At 46.3% G+C, this 20,384-nt stretch overlaps 1 protein-coding gene across 1 annotated transcript in view; it reads left to right on the plus strand.

Moving 5' to 3' along the window:
* The window catches only part of LOC146822086 (fucolectin-like), a 187,101-nt gene that overhangs the window by 61,454 nt on the left and 105,263 nt on the right, over nucleotides 1-20,384 (plus strand). The window lies entirely within an intron of this gene.

The following is a 20,384-nucleotide window of genomic DNA, read 5'->3' on the forward strand; positions in this document are numbered from 1 at the left end:
GCACAGATTGAAATCGATCTTGTAGTCCCTGTAATTTACAGAACTCATAGTAACATACAACAGTTCCCGTATAGTTTAGGAAACTATGTGAGGTTTATATCCCAAACAGACCCAAGTTCAAATAAACTGGTACTTGAAAAAATTCAATCACAAGTCTATGTTTGGGGTGAGATTATTGAGACAGTGTGGATCAAGTTAAAAAAGGCACTGTTAAACGATTAAAATGGGGCGCAAAATCATCCCAAAAACAAATAAACAAACATTTGGAAAACTTAAAAAAGAGCTTACGTATTTGATGGTGGAAAAATACTCCTTAGGCAAGAAGGCGGCTGGCGGGACTACAGAACAACTGTGGTAGACAAAGGGGACAGAACGGGAAGTGTTACAACCTCGAACAACCCGTCAACCCATACTACCTAAGCGTACCGCTCTATAAAAACCACTAGATGCTTGTGTGGGGCGGTACTCACGTCGTCCAAGTCCTCAGCCTGGCTGTTTCACCTACATGGGACCGCCGAGCCCGGAGTCAACATGAAATGAAACCTAAGTGTTTAAATACACAGGGTTGGCGCGGAGAAGCCGGAAGTATTCTCATCTGCCTGAGGCGCATGCGCAGCAATGGTAGAGGCAGAGAGAAAGAAAGGACTTACTCGCTGGCCCTTAGGAGAGAAAAAAAGACTAGAACGTCAAATCCTCCTATCGTGAAAACTTTATTGAGAGTGTGTTGATTAGCGGCAACAATTAAGCAGAGTTGATACAAAATTCAGGGCATATTCCTGCCAGGGCCCGCAAATGTTTTTTGGACGTCCCAGAGTATAGAGATCTTGGAAATCAAACTCGGGGCTTCAGTTTGAAAGTATACATGAAGTCATCGTGATCGGGTACCTGGGGAGTCAGAAATGACCTTGTTTGCTTAATGTGCGTACGCATCAACAACAGCATGGGCAGAGAAAAAGGACTCAGTCGCTGGCCTATTGGAAACTGCGCTGGAATGTCAAAATGTGCCACTCTTACAAACTTTATTAGGAAAATATGGTCTGTCACCAACGCTCGTACATGGGTAGCACAGGATCGAGGCAGTATTAAATAACTGTGTCTCATACAGTCAGATCTCTGATCTGGCCCTAATAAGTTAGTCGACATCCATAAATATAAGAATCTTGGGAACATGAGTCGGAGCCTCCATTTATATGACCTAACGAGTTGAGAGTACAGGAGACCTGAGGATTTTATGACAGATAAGAGGAAAAAATATTCAGAAAGTAAAGAGTCAGGAGAAATAACAGCAAAACAGGGAGCCTTTAGCTATTATGTCTCAGAACTCTTCCCCATGGAATATTATCGTTAAGGCCCACTAGATGTGTTGATTGTCGGTAGACCCAACGTTGTTCTTTTTCAAACAACAGGGATGGTTTTGCCTGTTCTATGATGGTCCATTGTAAATCATCCGCAGTATGGTTGAAGCGTAAGAAGTGTTCAGTTAATTTTGTCATGCTTCTTTTACATCGAACGTTACTTCGGTGTTCACCAATACGTAACTTGACTTTCCTAGTGGTCATGCCCACATACTTTAGACCACATGGACATGTAATTAGATAGACCACATCAGTCGCATTACAATTAGTGTGGCTACGTTGAGTCCAGATTTTACCATTTTCCAGAGCCAAAGTTTTGGTGGGGGAAGTGAGGTGGCATACACTGCATGACCCACAAGGAAAATGACCCAGAATGGGTGGTAGGCCCCAGGTATCAAGGACAGATGGTTCAGTGGACTTGTTTACGATCCTCGGTCTCGTGTGGACGAGAGAGTCTTTAATACTCATAGCTTTCTTGTATGCAATTAAAGGTTTTTCCCACTTCATGTTATTACTCTCCAGAATCCTCCAATGTTTCTTGATGGATTTTGCAATGGCGTTGGAGGCAACGTTATAAGTTGTTACACACGTTAGTGGTATATCTGTGGGCTCTTTTGGATAATCCTGCAAGAGGACCTCTCTAGGTTGATTTCTTGCTCTTTTGCAACTTTTGGATAAGATAGTTTCAGGATAACCCCTCTGTTTGAGTTTGTGTGTAAGTTCTTTGGACTGTGTACCGAAATCCTCCACCTTGCTACAATTGCGCCTGATGCGCAAGTATTGACCATAGGGGAGGTTTTCCCGTAATGGTCGCGGGTGAAAGCTAGAAAAAGTCAGAAGGTTGTTTCTAGCTGTAGGTTTGTAATATGTTTTAGTCAATAGAGCACCATCGACCTTAGTGACAATCACATCCAAGAAAATCATCTCATGTTTGTGAAAGGAATGGGTGAAGAGCAAATGAGGGTCACAGGTGTTAATCCATGCCAGGAAATCACAAAGGATACTTTCGGGACCCTGCCAGATGATAAAAATATCATCGATATATCGTTTCCAAAAGGAAAGATATGAAGAAAAAGGGTTGAGTTGGCTTAGGATAAATTTACGTTCAAAATCAAAAACATAAAGTCCTGCCACACTCGGCGCAAAAGTGCTGCCCATCGAAGTTCCTGTTGACTGGAGGTATAGTGTGCCCTGATATTCAAAAAAGTTCTTCTTGAGTGCCAAAGTTGCACATTCAATAATAAAGCCTTTCGGTGTTTGGAAGGACCAATTGATAGAGTCAAGAGCTTCCCCAATGACCTTGATTGTATCGTCCTGGGGAATACTTGTATAAAGACTCTCAATGTCTAGAGAGACAAGGATAGTGTTGTCATGATCTACTTTGAGCTCTTGGAGAGATGCCAAAAAGCTTTTTGTATCTTTCAGATATGTCGGGGTATCCTGAATTATTGGTTTCAGAAAAAAATCACAAAATATAGAAAGAGGCTCTAGTAAAGAACCAATGCCCGATACTATGGGGCGGCCCGGAGGGGGTGACTTATTTTTGTGAATTTTTGGCAATGTGTAAAAATAAGGAATTATGCCTTTTCCTTTCGTCAAAAAATCAGCCTCATGTTTGCTTATGTACCCACTTGTCTCGGCATGCTCAACAAGATTGCCTATCGTAGTTCTCAAAAGTGGGGAGGGATCCGAAGTTAGAGGAATGTAATTCTTCAAGTTGTTTAGAAGACGTCTGCATTCAAGATCATAATCTGTGGCATTTTGGATTACGATTCCTCCCCCCTTATCAGCAGGTTTTATCACAATGTCAGAATTACTCTTTAGTGATTGAAGAGCCTGAAACTCAATGGCACTCATATTTTTATAAGTTCCTTGGTCCTGGAAGGCTTCGACATCGTTAAAGACTGCTTGTTCGAATGCAGTGAGCCCCGCTGGAACCAAATGGGGAGTGGGGGTGAATGTAGACTTCAAACGTAAGGCGGTGTCACTGGGATGATCTACAAGGACATCAGATTTATTTTTCTCAAAGAAAGATTTGAGTTTTAACTTTCTGAAAAATTCTGAAAGTTCGCAATGCAAACGGAAGCGATCCAACCGTGCAGTGGGCACAAAACCTAATCCTCTCTCAAGTACTTTGCTCTCTGTCTGTGTCAATGTGACCGAGGAAAGATTCACCACTAAGCTCTCTGATTGCTGGTTCCCGCCTTGCTCCGTGTATGGTTCCCTATCCCTTCCTCCTGCTCCCAGTGGACCTGATTGTTTCCTCTCCTTCTCCCTCATCCTCGCCTGCCTCTGTCTAAAAAAGGAGGGCGGAATGTATTGGATTGGAAGGGAGGTAACTGGACATAACCAGGATTCCAGCCCATCATTGGGAACTGAGGAGGTTGACACTGATTGTGATAACCTAGACCCCCTTGGTTTGGGAAGGGTTGCCAATTCGGTTGATACTGATAAGGTCGATTTCTGCCTCTACCCCGCTGTCTGGATTTTGTGCTCTCATTACTTGAGCCGCTTGAAAAGGAGTCATTGTCATCTGTCATCTCTTCCTGGGCATTACTATCAGTTGGAGGAACATAATCTGGGTTGGCATACAGGTATGTTTTGTTAAAAGAGAAACGCTTAAGATCCTTTTGGAATTTTTGAGCTTTTGACTGTGTCAGTGTTTCCTTATATTCGTTCATTTCTTTATTAAGCTCATCCAATTTCTTTTTATACCCAGTCAAGGTTGTCCGGAAATGCGTTTCAGTGAGTTGAATTTCCACCATTAATGCCTCTGAAAGTCTGAGAGCAGTTTTAATAATTAGTACAAGCCAATCGCGGGTGCAGTGCCACGCAATTTGGGCCCAGTCTCTACGAAACACTGGATCATCAAGAAAAATACGAGGGGCGTTGGTGACCAGAAGGCCCTTGGTGGCAATGTTATTGCGTAGGTACTCTGTTAGTATAGTGCCATGCAGAATGGTACGTATGCGATTTCTTTTTTGTTCAGTCAGTTTTTCCCATTCACTCGTTTGAGAAATAGTTTGTGCTATAGAAGAGTCAGCAAAAAGTGAGGAATCAGCTAGAAGAGCATCAACCTCTGCATCAGTGTACGTAAGCCCTGTGTTTTCCATTTTAAGTGCCAATAAAAATTCATAAACGAGATCTCCAACACTAGAATCAATACAAATCTCTCGCAGCTGTGCGCTGCCCAAATATATCTAGGAACAACAAGAGAGAGAGGGTTGAGCTACACTCTTAACAGAAAATCAACTTAAGGTGATTCTCCCAAAATCCAAACTTGATGCCAGAAGGACCGAATCAACCTGACTTTTAAATAAAATCAGCGTCGAAGCACACCAGAGGTGCATAAGGCACCCCTGGCAAAACCCCATGATGAAGCATGTCACCAACTATGTTGGTGAGTGAGGGTTTTATTTAAAAGTCAGGTTGATTCGGTCCTTCTGGCATCAAGTTTGGATTTTGGGAGAATCACCTTAAGTTGATTTTCTGTCTATTACCACACTCTTTCGTTGTTTTTCATTGACTTTGGGGGATTAAGAGTGTATCTCAACCCTCTCTCTCTTGTTGTTCCTAGATATATTTGGGCAGCGCACAGCTGCGGGAGATTTGTATTGATTCTAGTGTTGGAGATCTCGTTTATGAATTTTTATTGGCACTTAAAATAGAAAACGCAGGGCTTACGTACACTGATGCAGAGGTTGATGCTCTTCTAGCTGATTCCTCACTTTTTGCTGACTCTTCTATAGCACAAACTATTTCTCAAACGAGTGAATGGGAAAAACTGACTGAACAAAAAAGAAATCGCATACGTACCATTCTGCATGGCACTATACTAACAGAGTACCTACGCAATAACATTGCCCCCAAGGGCCTTCTGGTCACCAACGCCCCTCGTATTTTTCTTGATGATCCAGTGTTTCGTAGAGACTGGGCCCAAATTGCGTGGCACTGCACCCGCGATTTATTAAAACTGCTCTCAGACTTTCAGAGGCATTAATGGTGGAAATTCAACTAACTGAAACGCATTTCCGGACAACCTTGACTGGGTATAAAAAGAAATTGGATGAGCTTAATAAAGAAATGAACGAATATAAGGAAACACTGACACAGTCAAAAGCTCAAAAATTCCAAAAGGATCTTAAGCGTTTCTCTTTTAACAAAACATACCTGTATGCCAACCCAGATTATGTTCCTCCAACTGATAGTAATGCCCAGGAAGAGATGACAGATGACAATGACTCCTTTTCAAGCGGCTCAAGTAATGAGAGCACAAAATCCAGACAGCGGGGTAGAGGCAGAAATCGACCTTATCAGTATCAACCGAATTGGCAACCCTTCCCAAACCAAGGGGGTCTAGGTTATCACAATCAGTGTCAACCTCCTCAGTTCCCAATGATGGGCTGGAATCCTGGTTATGTCCAGTTACCTCCCTTCCAATCCAATACATTCCGCCCTCCTTTTTTAGACAGAGGCAGGCGAGGACGAGGGAGAAGGAGAGGAAACAATCAGGTCCACTGGGAGCAGGAGGAAGGGATAGGGAACCATACACGGAGCAAGGCGGGAACCAGCAATCAGAGAGCTTAGTGGTGAATCTTTCCTCGGTCACATTGACACAGACAGAGAGCAAAGTACTTGAGAGAGGATTAGGTTTTGTGCCCACTGCACGGTTGGATCGCTTCCGTTTGCATTGCGAACTTTCAGAATTTTTCAGAAAGTTAAAACTCAAATCTTTCTTTGAGAAAAATAAATCTGATGTCCTTGTAGATCATCCCAGTGACACCGCCTTACGTTTGAAGTCTACATTCACCCCCACTCCCCATTTGGTTCCAGCGGGGCTCACTGCATTCGAACAAGCAGTCTTTAACGATGTCGAAGCCTTCCAGGACCAAGGAACTTATAAAAATATGAGTGCCATTGAGTTTCAGGCTCTTCAATCACTAAAGAGTAATTCTGACATTGTGATAAAACCTGCTGATAAGGGGGGAGGAATCGTAATCCAAAATGCCACAGATTATGATATTGAATGCAGACGTCTTCTAAACAACTTGAAGAATGACATTCCTCTAACTTCGGATCCCTCCCCACTTTTGAGAACTACGATAGGCATTCTTGTTGAGCATGCCGAGACAAGTGGGTACATAAGCAAACATGAGGCTGATTTTTTGACGAAAGGAAAAGGCATAGGGGCCTATGCATCAACAATGCCATTTGCGATTCCTTATTAGCGAAAAATAAGGAATCGCTAATAAGGAATAGCAAAAGGCTATGCATGTAGGAATCGCTATTCAAATAGCGATTCCTTAATATTCCTTATTACCGAATCGGTAATACCGAATCGGTAATAAGGAATACCTACCCATTCATTCCTATGGGCTTGGAGGCCCATAGGAATGAATGTAAAGCCAGTCTGTATTAGCGATTCGGTATTACCGAATCGCTAATAGCGGGAGCACTTTCAAGAGTGCCAGGGTGTCAAAAGGACACCCTGTTGCACCCCTGAAAATGATATGTGCACATATGTTGCACACACACATGCTCTAAGGGCATGTGTGTGCGCAACATGAAACTTTGAAAAATGCACAAAAGTGCATTTTTCAAAGTTTTTGCAAATTACCATGCAGTTCATCTTCATGGTAATTTGCTCCCCCTATTAGCAAAATCGCTAATTTTTTAACTTTGATGCATTGCATTTAAGGAATCTCACTTTGGGATTCCTTAAATGCAATCGCTATTTAAGGAATCGGTATTTAAGGAATCCCTATTTAAAGAATCGCTATTTAAGGATTCCTTAAATAGCGATTTCTGCTTTTGGGTTGATGCATTGGGATTGGGTATTTTTTACTTAATACCGGGAGCTATTACCGAATCGGTATTTTACCGACTGGATTTTGGGTTGATGCATGAGGCTGATAATTCCTTATTTTTACACATTGCCAAAAATTCACAAAAATAAGTCACCCCCTCCGGGCCGCCCCATAGTATCGGGCATTGGTTCTTTACTAGAGCCTCTTTCTATATTTTGTGATTTTTTTCTGAAACCAATAATTCAGGATACCCCGACATATCTGAAAGATACAAAAAGCTTTTTGGCATCTCTCCAAGAGCTCAAAGTAGATCATGACAACACTATCCTTGTCTCTCTAGACATTGAGAGTCTTTATACAAGTATTCCCCAGGACGATACAATCAAGGTCATTGGGGAAGCTCTTGACTCTATCAATTGGTCCTTCCAAACACCGAAAGGCTTTATTATTGAATGTGCAACTTTGGCACTCAAGAAGAACTTTTTTGAATATCAGGGCACACTATACCTCCAGTCAACAGGAACTTCGATGGGCAGCCCTTTTGCGCCGAGTGTGGCAGGACTTTATGTTTTTGATTTTGAACGTAAATTTATCCTAAGCCAACTCAACCCTTTTTCTTCATATCTTTCCTTTTGGAAACGATATTTCGATGATATTTTTATCATCTGGCAGGGTCCCAAAAGTATCCTTTGTGATTTCCTGGCATGGATTAACACCTGTGACCCTCATTTGCTCTTCACCCATTCCTTTCACAAACATGAGATGATTTTCTTGGATGTGATTGTCACTAAGGTCGATGGTGCTCTATTGACTAAAACATATTACAAACCTACAGCTAGAAACAACCTTCTGACTTTTTCTAGCTTTCACCCGCGACCATTACGGGAAAACCTCCCCTATGGTCAATACTTGCGCATCAGGCGCAATTGTAGCAAGGTGGAGGATTTCCGTACACAGTCCAAAGAACTTACACACAAACTCAAACAGAGGGGTTATCCTGAAACTATTTTATCCAAAAGTTGCAAAAGAGCAAGAAATCAACCTAGAGAGGTCCTCTTGCAGGATTATCCAAAAGAGCCCACAGATATACCACTAACGTGTGTAACAACTTCTAACGTTGTCTCCAACGCCATTGCAAAATCCATCAAGAAACATTGGAGGATTCTGGAGAGTAATAACATCAAGTGGGAAAAACCTTTAATTGCATACAAGAAAGCTATGAGTATTAAAGACTCTCTCGTCCACACGAGACCGAGGATCGTAAACAAGTCCACTGAACCATCTGTCCTTGATACCTGGGGCCTACCACCCATTCTGGGTCATTTTCCTTGTGGGTCATGCAGTGTATGCCACCTCACTTCCCCCACCAAAACTTTGGCTTTGGAAAATGGTAAAATCTGGACTCAACGTAGCCACACTAATTGTAATACGACTGATGTGGTCTATCTAATTACATGTCCATGTGGTCTAAAGTATGTGGGCATGACCACTAGGAAAGTCAAGTTACGTATTGGTGAACACCGAAGTAACGTTCGATGTAAAAGAAGCATGACAAAATTAACTGAACACTTCTTACGCTTCAACCATACTGCGGATGATTTACAATGGACCATCATAGAACAGGCAAAACCATCCCTGTTGTTGGAAAAAGAACAACGTTGGGTCTACCGACTATCAACACATCTAGTGGGCCTTAACAATAATATTCCATGGGGAACAGTTCTGAGACATAATAGCTAAAGGCTGCCTGTTTTGCTGTTATTTCTCCTGACTCTTTACTTTCTGAATATTTTTTCCTCTTATCTGTCATAAAATCCTCAGGTCTCCTGTACTCTCAACTCGTTAGGTCATATAAATGGAGGCTCCGACTCATGTTCCCAAGATTCTTATATTTATGGATGTCGACTAACTTATTAGGGCCAGATCAGAGATCTGACTGTATGAGACACAGTTATTTAATACTGCCTCGATCCTGTGCTACCCATGTACGAGCGTTGGTGACAGACCATATTTTCCTAATAAAGTTTGTAAGAGTGGCACATTTTGACATTCCAGCGCAGTTTCCAATAGGCCAGCGACTGAGTCCTTTTTCTCTGCCCATGCTGTTGTTGGTGCGTACGCACATTAAGCAAACAAGGTCATTTCTGACTCCCCAGGTACCCGATCACGATGACTTCATGTATACTTTCAAACTGAAGCCCCGAGTTTGATTTCCATATACTCTGGGACCTCCAAAAAACATTTGCGGGCCCTGGCAGGAATATGCCCTGAATTTTGTATCAACTCTGCTTAATTGTTGCCGCTAATCAACACACTCTCAATAAAGTTTTCACGATAGGAGGATTTGACGTTCTAGTCTTTTTTTCTCTCCTAAGGGCCAGCGAGTAAGTCCTTTCTTTCTCTCTGCCTCTACCGTTGCTGCGCATGCGCCTCAGGCAGATGAGAATACTTCCGGCTTCTCCGCGCCAACCCTGTGTATTTAAACACTTAGGTTTCATTTCATGTTGACTCCGGGCTCGGCGGTCCCATGTAGGTGAAACAGCCAGGCTGAGGACTTGGACGACGTGAGTACCGCCCCACACAAGCATCTAGTGGTTTTTATAGAGCGGTACGCTTAGGTAGTATGGGTTGACGGGTTGTTCGAGGTTGTAACACTTCCCGTTCTGTCCCCTTTGTCTACCACAGTTGTTCTGTAGTCCCGCCAGCCGCCTTCTTGCCTAAGGAGTATTTTTCCACCATCAAATACGTAAGCTCTTTTTTAAGTTTTCCAAATGTTTGTTTATTTGTTTTTGGGATGATTTTGCGCCCCATTTTAATCGTTTAACAGTGCCTTTTTTAACTTGATCCACACTGTCTCAATAATCTCACCCCAAACATAGACTTGTAATTGAATTTTTTCAAGTACCAGTTTATTTGAACTTGGGTCTGTTTGGGATATAAACCTCACATAGTTTCCTAAACTATACGGGAACTGTTATATGTTACTATGAGTTCTGTAAATTACAGGGACTACAAGATCGATTTCAATCTGTGCCAAGTTTGACATTGGATCAACCATATGCTATATACACCTTGACAATTTCCTGTATGTTTAACCTAATATCTGTACATATGTAATTTTTTTCACAGATTACGAGGTTCTCTTCGAATCGGTTGAAGACCTCCACTGTAAACCGTGAGTGTATCGGTTCCATACACCTGAGGTCAGCGTAAGCCTTAGAGTGCTTATACCGCCAAGGTGTTTTTTCAAAATGAGGTCCTGATGAAAGCTTAGTAAAATACATTGACAAGCTGAAACATGTCGACCACCCGATCATTTTGAGGATAAACCTGACCAATTTAACGCCAGGAGTTATTATCCTTCTTCACTTTTTTATCTGTCCTTGCCTCGCCACTATTAAATTGTTTTGGTAGATGACACAGGATTTTTAATCCCCTTTTCCTGATTTTCACTCACTAAATCACCTCACTTCTTTAGTTGAAAGTTGGTTGCTCCGCTCTAAAATCAGCGTCGAAGCACACCAGAGGTGCATAAGGCACCCCTGGCAAAACCCCATGATGAAGCATGTCACCAACTATGTTGGTGAGTGAGGGTTTTATTTAAAAGTCAGGTTGATTCGGTCCTTCTGGCATCAAGTTTGGATTTTGGGAGAATCACCTTAGATTGAGTTTCTGTCTATTACCACACTCTTTCGTTGTTTTTCATTGACTTTGGGGGATTAAGAGTGTATCTCAACCCTCTCTCTCTTGTTGTTCCTAGATATAGATTAACTATTCCTAACTCCACATCTATAGACCTTGAAGATATATATATCTCATTATGGTACATATATGTGGTGTTACCTATAGAAAATCCATACTTACTTACCTTTCAATATTTTGTCCTTCAGTATTGTGTGCGCAACATTTGGTGCCATCGAGATTCCTAAGTCGATATTCCGGGTGCACACCTTCTGAAGGGCATTGTAAAGACACGGCCTCTCCAGTAGAAAACGTTATCTGACACAGAGATAGTAATGAAGACATGATTTGATGCAAGGATGCATGAGATGGATCTCAAAGAGTAGAGTAAACAAGATTGAGGGCCTGATTTAGGGTTCGGCAGAGAGGTTAGTCTGTCACAACGGTGATGGAGTACCCTCTCAGCTAAACTCATGTTCTAAACTCACGAGGAACCCCTTGCTTGTCTTATAAAATAGACATTTTGACAGAGGCATACTACACGCTTTGGCTATTCTTATTCATTGGTCCGACTATAGGACGGCACAAACATACATTTCATTGTGCCCTGAAGAAGTCCTTTTATAAAGACGAAACGCGTCGGCTGTATCGTTGTTTGATCGTCCTGATCGTGTTTTAAAACCTGTATCAAAATAAAGAAAAGAACTTTGAAGATTATACTTGTGGACATGCTTTAAAAATCTTTTTTTTCCTTGTTTGTGTTTGGTGGTACACCTTTGCTTTTGTTTAAACTGTGACATTCCCTGGCTGGAATTGCACTGTGACAGGGGGTGCTTTACAGTGTGCACTCATATAGCAGTAGCTAAGAGCAACAATCACTGAAAAAAGCGTGTTTGTTAAGCATAGTGAAGAAACATTAAAAAACACAAAATTCACACTTGGGTGCATTTGCAGCCATCTTGAAATCTTTTGTCTTTAGAGAATAGCCCATTTTAAGATGGCTGCTGCTATCGCACAACACAAGTTCACACATTGGCAGTCATTTTTAAATGGATTTCTGAAAGAAAAAGTATTCCAAACAGTGCGAATGTGTTGTGACTTCACAAGACATGCATTTATGTTGTAATGCACCAAAAGACAAACATACAAATAAAGATAATCACAATGTGGCAGGGTTGGATGGGGATAAAGGAAGATGGCGCTCAAACGTGTGCACTGTGAGTTTCACTGTGAAAAAGTAGGTGTGGTGCAGTCAGGTCAGGGGTACCAACCCAAGGAAACCCCTGCAATCAAGTGGGAGAGACCCGCTCAAGAGAACAAAAGACAAAGTCCTGCGCACACAATCAGGATAAAGCTATTAGTAGCATCTGTCAGAGGAATGAACAAGAATCAGAGTCTGTAGGATTTTGAAAAGAGAAGGTCGACATCAGCAGAATTTTGAGAAAAGTATTCTTTATGTATGTCAATGTCTGACCAATACATAGCACACAATTATTCAGCCGACACGTGTTTCGTCACACTATGTAAAGATGTGACTCTTCAGGGCTGAGAAGGACATAAAGAAATAACAAAATAAATAAAAAAAATTAAATGAGAAAGCATGACATAACTAAGTTACAGTATAAATGCAACAATGAAAACGCGGGTCCGAGGTGTGAGATGCTCTTAATGTGAAACGGGTGATAAAATGCCTTAGAAACAAATTTTGAAACAAGGTGCACTTTAATCTGTAACACTGGACGAGGCACCCTAAATGGATTAAAGTGGCTATGGAAAATCCAAAATTGGAGAAGGAAAATGGACGGTGCGAGGTGCTCTTATTATGGACCCGGTGACACTTAGTCACTAAAAGACAAAAATCAAAGCATGGAAAGAAGAATGCTTCAAATGGAAGAGGCATCCTATGCGAATTAGAATCGCTTTTCCATATGAATGTATAGCATACTAGATAAAAGCTACACTAGTTAACATATTTCGGGTGCAAGTTAACTAAGGAGAGTGCAAGAAAAATGTGGTGAAAAGACAGAAAAAGGCAGAGATAGTGGACTGAAAACGGCTAGTGATGGTTATCGCAGAATTTCCCAATACGCATGCGAGAATGAGGCCGAACATTAAAACATTTGAAAAATCGTGACAGCAATATACTGGGTAAGCACACATGTAACTTGAGCAAGATGAAAATCGAATAAGTACAGTAATCATTCAGTTTCAAATAGACAAACAAATATGATGACAAGATGGCCGTAGAGACAAGAATCTCTATGCAGTATGACAAGTTGGTTTCAAAATTGTACTAGGTGAGAAAACATAAACGTGGAGCAGGCTAAATCAAATAAATAAATCGAATAAATCATTCTGTTTAAATGAGAAAACAAATAAGAGACCTAATCGCCAAAACATAAGAGACACAATGGCCGTGGTTACTAGAATCACTCAGCAACAATATGACACAAGGTAGTAAAACAAGTTAATGGTAAGTGGTGTTGTACTGTTTGCAGCCTATATACGTGTAGGAAGGCGAATAAGGCAAAATAGGACGATAAGATGCTACAATGGGAAGCGTAATGGGAATAAAGCTGTGATTCGATACATTTAAGTAAAAAGGGCACATTAAAGGTCGATGAGCCGTACACTGGAAAAAGAAGGGATATGGAGAGCATGCACGTAAAACACGGAGAACGAGGCCGTTACGAACAGGATGAATGAAAACCCAGTACCTGATGTTGTAGATAGGCATGGACCTCAAAACGTTAAAGAAAGTGGCAAGGTGAGGGTGCGGTACGAAAAGACCGACCACCCGATGTGGTGAGGTAGGCGGCGATGTGTACCAGCCACTTAGGTGATTGGCTGTACACTCTAAAGTAGAAAAGATAAAATAAGCTATGAGCGGATTTAAAATTAAAATTAAAAGTGTGGCTAGCGGGGTAGAGTCTTACCGGGTGCGTATGTGGATCGCGGGTTCTGCATCCACCGATTCCAGGATGTGGGAACCTCGAGGTCCTGGAACCGGAAGCTTAAGTAGATGGGGTGCCATTTGTTAAAAAAGAATCTAGAGCGCGCAGTGCATGCGGGAGAATATGAAGCAGGAAGTGAGGGAGTGAATGACTCAGTTGTCATGGTTACGTGCCTAAGCAAAATCAAGCGGCTCGTGGGGGCATGCACTTGCAACTAAAGGCAGATAAAAAAGAGATAAGCGAGAAAACAGTGTACAGGTGACCAAATGGAGAAGATTATGTATTCATGTATTTATGCAACAGTGTGCGACAAATATAAAGAAACGGGTACTGTATAAACCTTTGAGAAGAATCCACATAAATATTAATAACTGTCAATGAACAACGAAGATATGGCAAACGGGTGGAAACTCAAAAAATTGCACAGCTAAAGAAAACAAAAAACTAATAGAAAGTTTTTTAATTCTTTTTTATTGACATTTTCAATAACAAACTTAAAACATTGCTTCACACTGCTATGTACGCATCGCAGACAATGACGACAAGCCCCTCCCCCAACAATGTACTGGGTACGGAATGTAAAGGACATCAAGTCAGTATTACATGGCAATCTACGCTTCAACCAACCGGCAATCCGCCACATCTGCCCATCCGGGTATCCCACCTCGACAGCCACCAACCCGCCCCACGAGCAGCAGCAAATATTAACGTTCCCCTCCCACCCGAGGGGAGAGCAGCGTGTTACAGCATTTGTAGCGGGTTTTGCTCCAGCCAGTGTATGAAGGGCTCCCAGATGTCTCTGTGCCTGGACCGCGTCGGCATAAGCTCCCAGTACAGGGCCAACTGGGTTTGGCAGTAAACAACGCTTTGAACCCATACCTTAATGTTAGGTGACGTGGCCGCCCCCCAGTGCATAGCAACCTGTCTCTTAGCCAATAGTAATAGCATTGCTGGCAGTTTACGGTGTTTAGGCTCAATCATGTGGAAAATCCCCAGCAATGCAACCTGGGGTGTGCAGGGGATCAGTAGGCCCGTGATAGTGCATATTATCTCCAGCACCCTTGTCCAGAACAACGCTATTGCAGCACAGCCCCACGCCATATGTATAAAGGTGGCCCCCGGTGCATGACAGCGCCAGCATTCATCAGTATCCCTTAGTCCCATGCGGTGCAACCGTCTTGGTGTGCGGTAAAGCATGTGTATGTACTTGAAGTGGATCAGGCGCAGCCTGTAGTTGGGGGATAGAAGCTCAAGCTGCCTACAGCACAGATCCCAGTGTTTATCAGAAATTTCCTCTCCCAATTCCGCCGCCCACATGCCCCGCGCCGCCGGAAGCATCACAGGGTGGTTAGCCTGCATTCGCACATACAATCTGGAGATCAGCTTGCGGCCAGAATCCACAGACAACACATTCTCCAAAGCAAGCAGATCCGGCGGTGGCGTCGGGAAAGTGGGGAATAGCCTCCGGCTTGAATGGCGGATCTGGTAATACAGAAGCGTGTCTAGTAGCGTAGGTGCCTCCGATCCACACATCTGCTCCAGCGTTAGGAAGGTGTCACCCGGAAATAAATCGCCTCCAGTGTGGAGGCCCAGCTCCGCGGCCCGCCCCCCGGTTCGCATAGCCCGCAGCGACGGCCACTTCGGGTTCCCGCGCAGGGGCACCGAGCGGGTATAAAGCATATCTAATCCGGCCCTGCTTCGCAAACCATTCCAGGCCCACCTGAGCGCGTGCACCGGGTCAATTTCTGTGCACCTTCGGACGTGCGGCGCATATAGGGCAACAGTCAGCGGCAGCAGTGCCGCCCTGTCGGTCTCGATCGCCACGTGCGGTTGAAACGGTGTGGGGTGTGCCCAGTAGTGCAAGAACTGTGCCTGTGCACAGTATGCATATAAGGAGAAGTCCGGCGCAGCCAGACCACCCTGTCTCTGTGGGAGAGTGAGGGTCTCCCAGGACACCCTCGGCTGCTTACCCCCCCAGGCCAGCTCCACCATCAATGATCGCAGTCGTCGCAGAAAGTGTGCGGTCAGGGGCAGCGGGATATTCACAAATAAGTAGAGGAGTTTAGGCAGGATCACCATTTTAGCCACAGCAATCCTGCCAGCTAGCGAAAGGGGCAAATGCTTCCAGCGACCAACTCTCTCCTCCACCCAGCCGGTCACCCGCCCATAGTTTTCTGTCCAGATCTGCTGCATATCTGTGCTCACCCAGATCCCCAGGTATCGCACCGGCCCAGTCGCCCATTTCAGCGGGCAGTCCGGGGTAAAGCGGGGAGTCCCGGTGGTCAGGGGCAGAATGACTGATTTCTCCCAATTAATATTGACACCCGACAACCGTCCATAGTCCAGTAGTTCTTGTGTCAAAGGGGAGAGGTTGACCTGAGGATCAGAAACATACAGTGTAACATCATCAGCATATAGCGATATGGTCAGCGCCCTTGATGAGAAGCCAATTCCCCTGGCCGCATGATGTTGTCTAATACGGGCAGCCAGAGGTTCCGTGGCGACGGCAAAAAGCAGAGGTGACAGGGGGCAGCCCTGTCTCGTGCCTCTCCGAATGGCAAAAGGCTCAGAGATCAACCCATTGACCCTTACCCTGGCAGTAATGTCTTTATAAAGTAGTCGTATGTAACCGATAAAGGCCTCGCTTACCCCCATGCGCTGCAGCAGAGGGAACAGGAATCCCCATTCCAGGGAGTCAAACGCTTTGGTGGCGTCCAGTAGCACAGCCGCAGCCTTAACATGCGGGGCCAAATAGTGCAGTACTCCGAAGAGGGTGCGGAGGTTATGGGACGTTGAGCGGCCCGGTATAAAGCCCGACTGATCCGGGCGGATCATCAGGGGTAAAACCGGCTGCAGGCGAGTTGCAAGCATTTTCGCAAAGATCTTGGCGTCAGTGTTTATTAATGATAGTGGCCTATAAGAGTCGCACTGCTGGGCATCTTTATCTGGTTTCAGGAGGGTGATGATGACAGCCTCCCTCATGGAGTCCGGGAGCACACCCATCTCAACCGCCTCCACATATACCGCCAGCAGGCGGGGGGCCAGGAGATCCATATATTCCTTGTAGAACTGCGCCGGGAGGCCGTCCGGCCCCGGCGCCTTACCAGCAGCCAATGACCCTATGGCCTCACGCACATCTTCCGCCTCAAATGGTCGATCGAAATAACCTTTCTGGTGTGCATTAAACCATATAAGCTGTATGGTATCAAAATATTCAGACAGCTCCGCCTGAGTGTGGGCCGCCCGAGACCTGTATAGACCCTTGTAAAAAGTCCGGAAGGTATCTAGTATTTCCGGGGGGGTATATACGGTATCACCTCCCCTAGTCATCACTGCGGGGACAAATGTCGAGGGCCGCTGTGAGCGCAGCAGGGGGGCAAGCGTCCTGCCAGGGCGGTCCCCCTCCCCATACCGGCGGGCCGTCGCATATTTAGTCAGGAATTTTAGCTCCCTGTCAGCCTCCGCTTGATATTCAGTGAGCGTGGTGCGAGTGGCCGCCAACGTGGCAGCCGAGGGGTCCGAGCAGTACTGCACCTCCAATGAGTGCAGACGGTCTTCTAATTTACCGAGCGCAGCCCTAATGGTCTTTAGGACTTTGGCCTGGCCCGCGATGCAGTGGCCCCTTATCACCACCTTAAAGGCGTCCCACAGGGTGCCTAACGACGTCACGGAGCCCTCATTGTGCTCAAAGTAGTCAAGTATGTGTTGGTGAATATCCTCTCGAAACACCGGGTCCGACAGGGCCTGTGGCGGCAGGCGCCACGTGAAGGGCGTGATATATGGCTTGGGGACTCTCAAAGTCAGCTCGACAGGGGAGTGGTCTGAGAGGGTGCGCGCCTTATGAGCAACTGAAGACACCCATGCATGGGCCTGCGGGGTCAAGAGCCAGAAGTCTAGGCGGGACCAGGCTCCTTTGTGCGGGGTGAAGCATGTGCCTTCCCTAACCGCGGGATGCAATACCCTCCACGAATCCAGTAGGTTATAATCAGCCATTAGGCTGCGTAGAAGGCCAGCAGCTTGTGGGTGATGAGTGCGGGCTGCCCCTTCCCTATCCAAGTCTAGCGACAGCACGGCATTGAAATCCCCTCCCCATACGCAATCCCTTCCACCCAGTGATTGTGTCAAGTGCCAGACGTGGCGGAAAAACCCAGGGTCATCCGAGTTGGGCCCATATGTGTTAACTAACGTCAGCGGCATGTGAAATAGTTTCCCGCTCAGTATGATGTAGCGCCCATCTGTGTCGGTATGTACCTTAAACGTTTGCCAGGGAAGGCCTTTACGGATAAGAATGGCCACTCCCCGGGAATAGCTGGAGCAGCCGGAAGTGTGTACCTCGCCCCATCTAGCGCCTCGCAGCTTGTCTCCGGCGCTTCGAGGCAAATGAGTTTCCTGCAGGAAACATATGTCAATGTGGTGGCGCGACAGATAAGCCTGCGTCAGGCGTATCTTGCGGTGGTCGTTAAGACCGCGGATATTCCATGTAAGGCATCGTAACTCGGTCAGGGAGGTTTATATGTGTGTGTCCCATACGGTGGCAAGGATATCAACGTCCCACAAACCAGTGGCCATCGGGGATCCCCACGCCACCCAGTCCCTGGGAGAAGCAATATTATACAGTCAGCCCGCTGCAGGGGTGCGACGCCATTTCGTGGTGCACTAAGAAATCGCAGTGAGAGAGCAACAACCAACAATAACCAAAACCCTTCCCCACCCACTCCAACCCCCCAAACAGGTTGAGAAACAGTCCCCCCCCACCTCCCCACCCAACAAGAACTGCCATATAACAATGTCTCGGGAATCATCCCACAGGGCGTGGGGTCACCGGCTCACACCCCCGTCTAAAAAACGACAGGGTGGCCGAACAGTGCTGCCTTAGGTAAATACAGTACAATTAGCCACAGCGTAAGGCGGCCCGGCAGTCCTCCCCCAGCAGCGCTCCATAAGGTCTGAGCGGCGCGGGCCGCGACAAGTCGAGCCAGTTCGCACAGGTCCGGGACAAATCCCACGGCCCTCAAGGGCCCCCTGGACTCCCATCCGCGGCTTCAGGTCATGTACCTCACAGTTACGATGTCCGACATCACTTCACATCTCAGAGGGATAGCGCGCTGTGTCACTCTGTGTCGCTCAACTGGCCCAGCGGAGAGGTGCCGTGCTCATCGTCTCGCCCACGTTGCGAGCGCTCCGCCTGCCTGGCAAATTTGAGGGCATCCGCTGCGGCCGTAAAGAACATTGGCTTCCCTTTGTGGTGTATCCGCAGCTTGGCCGGGTATAACATGGCATATTTAGTCCCCACCTTTTGGAATATTTTTTTAGCCGGTATAAATTCTCGCCTTGCGGCCTGTACCGCCTGTGTAAAATCCGGAAATAAGGAGACGGCCATATTTTGGAATCGGAGCTCACCTTTTTCACGCGCCAACCGCAGGATAGTGTCCCTGTCCCGGTAGTTCAGAACACGTGCCAGGATCGGCCGCGGCTGTGCCCCAGGCACGGGCCGCGGCCCAAGTGTGCGGTGTGCCCGCTCGATAAGGAACATGGCCGACAGGTCCGCCCCAAACAGTTCGCGGAACATTCCTTCAATAAATTGTTCCATGTTACCAATATTCGTGGATTCTGCAATGCCAATAATGCGAACATTGTTCCTTCGGGAGCGGGCCTCCAAATCCTCATTGCGCCCTCTGATCACCTCCAGGACCTTGTCCATGCGAAGTAGCCTCTCCTGGGTGTCTCCAATGCTCTCCTCGCAGTCGGTAATCCGCGCCTCCGCCGCAGCGATCTTCTCCTCGTGCTGGTCGACTTTATGAGATATGCCATCAAGCCGCTGGGCCATGGAGTCGAGCTTGCCATCGATTTCCTTGAGGCACCCTTTAAGGTCTCGGAACATACTTCTGACATCGTCCTCCGGTGGTGGGTCTAGCTGCGTTTCAGGGACCACCATTGGCGATGGCGGAGCCGCCACAGCGCCACGGGAAGCCTGTTTCTCAAAGTAGAGCTTCCGCTGCTTGGCGTCGGATTTCCCCATGTCGCCCACCGGGCCCTACACACCCCGGCACCAAGGAAAAGGGGGTCGCCGGCACTGGACCGCAAGGGCCCTGCAGCCTCTACGCCGAGCGGCCAACACGTGTCCCCGGGAACCTCTCCAGGCAGGCTAGGCCCAGCCAGCTTTCGTCTCGCCCAGGCGGCGGGTCAGCAGCAGCTATTCATCAATCGGGGACGCACCGCAGTCAGGTAGCAACCTGGATGGGCACCCAGCCGTTCTCGCTCCACGCTCCACTGGCCACCAACTCGCAGTGCCTCATGTCAGTCAAAGGCCTGGGCACGGATCAGCATAGGCCAGCATTCTGGGGTCGCCACATCGCAGGTATGGATCAGGCTCCGCGGTGGCCTCCTCCCGGCGCCCTAGGTCAGCAGGATCCCCGGCTCCGCCAGCAGCGCCAGGCCGCATCCCCGTCGGCAAGGCCCAGGCAGCCAGATCGTCAGGCCAGCACACTGTGTGCCCCGGAGTCGCCGCGAAGGCCGCACTCAGCCCAGCAGGGGCCCGCAGCTACATCTATGGTTGCAGTCGTCGGGCATCCAGCACTCCGCAGGCG

The sequence above is a fragment of the Triturus cristatus genome, chromosome 6 (assembly GCF_964204655.1).
Source record: "Triturus cristatus chromosome 6, aTriCri1.1, whole genome shotgun sequence".
Lineage (NCBI taxonomy): Eukaryota > Metazoa > Chordata > Amphibia > Caudata > Salamandridae > Triturus > Triturus cristatus.